The following is a 6,000-nucleotide window of genomic DNA, read 5'->3' on the forward strand; positions in this document are numbered from 1 at the left end:
CAATTCTACTCGTATGCACCCGTATTCGTACTCGTACAATACACAGCTTTTAGATGTATGTACTATTGGTATATACACTCCAATGATTAGCTCTTAGCAGCCCATGTGAGTCACCTAACATATGTGGGAACCATCATTTGGCAACCAGCATGAAATATCTCATAAAATTACAAAAATATGAGTAATCATTCATGACTTATTTACATGAAAACAAAATTACATATCCTTTATATCTAATCCATACACCAACGACCAAAAACACCTACAAACACTTTCATTCTTCAATTTTCTTCATCTAATTGATCTCTCTCAAGTTCTATCTTCAAGTTCTAAGTGTTCTTCATAAATTCCAAAAGTTCTAGTTTCATAAAATCAAGAATACTTTCAAGTTTGCTAGCTCACTTCCAATCTTGTAAGGTCATCATCCAACCTCAAGAAATCTTTGTTTCTTACAGTAGGTTATCATTCTAATACAAGGTAATAATCATATTCAAACTTTGGTTCAATTTCTATAACTATAACAATCTTATTTCAAGTGATGATCTTACTTGAACTTGTTTTCGTGTCATGATTCTGCTTCAAGAACTTCGAGCCATCCAAGGATCCGTTGAAGCTAAATCCATTTTTCTCTTTTCCAGTAGGTTTATCCAAGGAACTTAAGGTAGTAATGATGTTCATAACATCATTCAATTCATACATATAAAGCTATCTTATTCGAAGGTTTAAACTTGTAATCACTAGAACATAGTTTAGTTAATTCTAAACTTGTTCGCAAACAAAAGTTAATCCTTCTAACTTGACTTTTAAAATCAACTAAACACATGTTCTATATCTATATGATATGCTAACTTAATGATTTAAAACCTGGAAACACGAAAAACACCGTAAAACTGGATTTACGCCGTCGTAGTAACACCGCGGGCTGTTTTGGGTTAGTTGATTAAAAACTATGATAAACTTTGATTTAAAAGTTGTTATTCTGAGAAAATGATTTTTATTATGAACATGAAACTATATCCAAAAATTATGGTTAAACTCAAAGTGGAAGTATGTTTTCTAAAATGGTCATCTAGACGTCGTTCTTTCGACTGAAATGACTACCTTTACAAAAACGACTTGTAACTTATTTTTACGACTATAAACCCACTTTTTCTGTTTAGATTCATAAAATAGAGTTCAATATGAAACCATAGCAATTTGATTCACTCAAAACGGATTTAAAATGAAGAAGTTATGGGTAAAACAAGATTGGATAATTTTTCTCATTTTAGCTACGTGAAAATTGGTAACAAATCTATTCCAACCATAACTTAATCAACTTGTATTGTATATTATGTAATCTTGAGATACCATAGACACGTATACAATGTTTCGACCTATCATGTCGACACATCTATATATATTTCGGAACAACCATAGACACTCTATATGTGAATGTTGGAGTTAGCTATACAGGGTTGAGGTTGATTCCAAAATATATATAGTTTGAGTTGTGATCAATACTGAGATACGTATACACTGGGTCGTGGATTGATTCAAGATAATATTTATCGATTTATTTCTGTACATCTAACTGTGGACAACTAGTTGTAGGTTACTAACGAGGACAGCTGACTTAATAAACTTAAAACATCAAAATATATTAAAAGTGTTGTAAATATATTTTGAACATACTTTGATATATATGTATATATTGTTATAGGTTCGTGAATCAACCAGTGGCCAAGTTTTACTTCCCGACGAAGTAAAAATCTGTGAAAGTGAGTTATAGTCCCACTTTTAAAATCTAATATTTTTGGGATGAGAATACATGCAGGTTTTATAAATGATTTACAAAATAGACACAAGTACGTGAAACTACATTCTATGGTTGAATTATCGAAATCGAATATGCCCCTTTTTATTAAGTCTGGTAATCTAAGAATTAGGGAACAGACACCCTAATTGACGTGAATCCTAAAGATAGATCTATTGGGCCTAACAAACCCCATCCAAAGTACCGGATGCTTTAGTACTTCGAAATTTATATCATATCCGAAGGGTGTCCCGGAATGATGGGGATATTCTTATATATGCATCTTGTTAATTTCGGTTACCAGGTGTTCACCATATGAATGATTTTTATCTCTATGTATGGGATGTGTATTGAAATATGAAATCTTGTGGTCTATTATTATGATTTGATATATATAGGTTAAACCTATAACTCACCAACATTTTTGTTGACGTTTTAAGCATGTTTATTCTCAGGTGATTATTAAGAGCTTCCGCTATCGCATACTTAAATAAGGACGAGATTTGGAGTCCATGCTTGTATGATATTGTGTAAAAACTGCATTCAAGAAACTTATTTTGTTGTAACATATTTGTATTGTAAACCATTATGTAATGGTCGTGTGTAAACAGGATATTTTAGATTATCATTATTTGATAATCTACGTAAAGTTTTTTAAACCTTTATTGATGAAATAAAGGTTATGGTTTGTTTTAAAATGAATGCAGTCTTTGAAAAACGTCTCATATAGAGGTCAAAACCTCGCAACGAAATCAATTAATATGGAACGTTTTTAATCAATAAGAACGGGACATTTCAGTTGGTATCCGAGCGTTGGTCTTAGAGAACCAGAATTTTGCATTAGTGTGTCTTATCGAGTTTGTTAGGATGCATTAGTGAGTCTGGACTTCGATCGTGTTTACTTGAAAAATGATTGCTTAACAAATTTTGTTGGAAACTATATATTTTTAACATGTGAATATTATGTGATATATTAATCTCTTAACGCGTTTGATATTATGTGATAGATGTCTACCTCTAGAACAAGTCCCATTGACTCACCTAATAATAATGAAGAGTCAAATGTAAATTGGAATGATTCGTGGACTGATTCACAAGTTCCCGAAGAGGAACCGGAAGAAGAGTCGGAACCGGAAGAAGAATCGGAACCGGAAGAAGAATCGGAACCGGATGAAGAAATAGAACCGGTGGGGGAAATAATAAAACAGTTAAGTAAAAGAAAATCCTCAACCAACCGACCAAGGTTAATTATGGTCAATGGTGTTTCCGCCAAGAAAGCAAAATATTGGGAGGATTACCAATTCTCCGATGAATCGGATTCCGACGAGAATTTCGATGATGTTATAGAAATTACCCCAACTGAATTTAAAAAGGCAAAAGAAAATAATAAGGGAAAGGGCATAAAAATAGAGAAATCTAATTCCAACCCCGATGAACTTTATATGTATCGTCAACCCCCGAAGTCCTTAAGTTGTAACAATGACCCGGGAACCTCTAAACCACCAGGTTTTTCTAAACCAATGTGGAAAATTACGGCTCGTATTAGGGGAACATCATATATCCCTAGAAACCTGGCAAAACGAACCAAAACCGAAGAAGAAGAAACGAGCGAGTCGGAATAAGATAGTTGTATTCGTGTGGTGTAATATATGTAATATAGTGTGCTTATGCTTTATGATATATGTAAAAATTGCTTGTATTAATAAGTATTTTTTTATGAATCTAACTCTTGTCTATTTTACAGTTTAAAAACACAAAATGGATAGACAACCCAATATTTTAAGAGACCTACCCGGAGACATGATTGATGAAATCTTGTCTAGAGTCGGTCAGAATTCCTCGGCACAACTATTTAAGGCGAGATCAGTTTGTAAGACATTCGAATAACGTTCCAAGAATGCCTTGGTTTATAAAAGGCTTTCGTTTGAAAGATGGGGGATATCACATTGGGAAATCCATAAGTTACGATGTGTTTACTTTGCCGCATATATTGCGGGGAACCCAAATGCTATTTTACGCAATGGGTTAAGAAATTATTTTGACTCAATATATCCGAATATTGGACTTCGTGATTTAGAAAAAGCGGCTAACATGCAACATAAAGAAGCATGTTATGCTTACGGATTAGTAATGTTCACTTCTCACCAAAGTGAGAACAAGAACATCGGGCTACAACTATTAAACAAAACGTTCCCACAAGTGACGGAGTCGGTAATTAGGGTAAGAAATGAGGTTTTTAGATTGTTACGGGACTGTTGGACATTACGTAACCCTCATCCCTTTGACGACGTTACAACACGCTATCTTATCAACGGCCATAACGGTTATGTTCCACAAGACCAAGGATGGGAAGTAGTCCTAGTAAAACCAGAATGCATGACTTGTTTCTAGACGTATGAATTACGTGTCTTTATTGCCTTTGCTGAACGACTTGTGTACTAGCTAGAATTATCTTCACAACTATCTTGTATCAAAGTTATTGTGTGCTATATTTCATGCTTTATGTAAAATAAGCGGTATTGTAAGTTTGTAAAATATTGTATAAAAGTTTGAACGCGAAATATTATTATAATCAGTTTTTCATATAGAATTGTAGTAGTTGAATTGTATATTAGCTACTAAGTATGAACTTAACGGGTAGGTACTACCCGAATTTAAACTTATAAAACGCTAATATGAAGAAAAAGCTTTTATAAATGAGTTCATATTATGCTACAAAATACTATTAACTACTCTTAATATTCTGTATGATTAACTTGTTCCATTTGACTATTTTGAAGGAAATGGCACCGACTACTCGACACACCGTGAATATGAATGAAGAGGAATTCCGTACTTTTCTAGCTTCAAACATAGCCACAGTACAGGCTGTGCTACATACCAACAATAACCTTGGATCTAGCAGTACAAGAAATCGTGTAGGATGCACCTACAAAGAATTCACTGCCTGCAAACCTTTGGAATTTGATGGAACCGAAGGACCGATCGGATTGAAACGGTGGACCGAGAAGGTCGAATCGGTGTTTGCCATAAGTAAGTGTACTGAAGAGGATAAAGTAAAGTACGCTACGCATACCTTCACAGGTTCTGCATTAACATGGTGGAATACCTATCTAGAGCAAGTGGGACAAGACGATGCGTACGCACTACCGTGGTCAGCATTCAAGCACTTGATGAACGAGAAGTACCGTCCCAGAACCGAGGTCAATAAGCTCAAGACAGGACTTAGAGGGTTACGAACCCAAGGATTTGATATTACCACGTACGAAAGACGATTCACAGAATTGTGCCTATTGTGTCCGGGAGCATTCGAAGATGAGGAAGAGAAGATTGACGTGTTTGTGAAAGGATTACCGGAAAGAATCCAAGAAGATATAAGTTCACACGAGCCCGCCTCCATACAACAGGCATGTAGAATGGCTCACAAACTCGTGAACCAGATTGAAGAAAGAATTAAAGAACAGACTGCTGAAGAGGCCAATGTGAAGCAAGTCAAAAGAAAGTGGGAGGAAAACGGTGATAAGAATCACCAATACAACAACAACAGCAATTACAACAATAATCGCAACAATTATCCCAACAATCGCAACATCAATCGTAACTACAACAAACGGCCCAACAACAACAACAACAACAACAACAACAACAACAACAGCAACTACAACAATCATCCCAACAACAATAATAACCGCAACAACAACAACAATCAGAAGCAGCTATGCCAAAGGTGTGAAAAGAATCACTCGGGGTTCTGCACCAAATTTTGCAACAAGTGTAAAAGAAATGGTCATAGCGCGGCGAAGTGTGAGGTCTACGGACTAGGGGTTAATAGAACGAAAGGAACAAATGGTGTCGGAACGAGTAATGGCGGAGCAAGTAGTGTCGGAGCAAGTTATGCCAATGTAGTTTGTTATAAATGTGGAAAACCGGGCTACATTATTAGAAATTGCCCGAACCAGGAGAACACGAATGGACAAGGCCGCGGAAGAGTTTTCAATATTAATGCGGCAGAGGCACAAGAAGACCCGGAGCTTGTTACGGGTACGTTTCTTATTGACAATAAATCTGCTTACGTTCTATTTGATTCGGGTGCGGATAGAAGCTATATGAGTAGAGATTTTTGTGCTAAATTAAGTTGTCCATTGACGCCTTTGGATAGTAAATTTTTACTCGAATTAGCAAATGGTAAATTAATTTCAGCAGAT

This window comes from Rutidosis leptorrhynchoides, chromosome 7 (genome assembly GCF_046630445.1).
Source record: "Rutidosis leptorrhynchoides isolate AG116_Rl617_1_P2 chromosome 7, CSIRO_AGI_Rlap_v1, whole genome shotgun sequence".
Taxonomy (NCBI): Eukaryota; Viridiplantae; Streptophyta; class Magnoliopsida; order Asterales; family Asteraceae; genus Rutidosis; species Rutidosis leptorrhynchoides.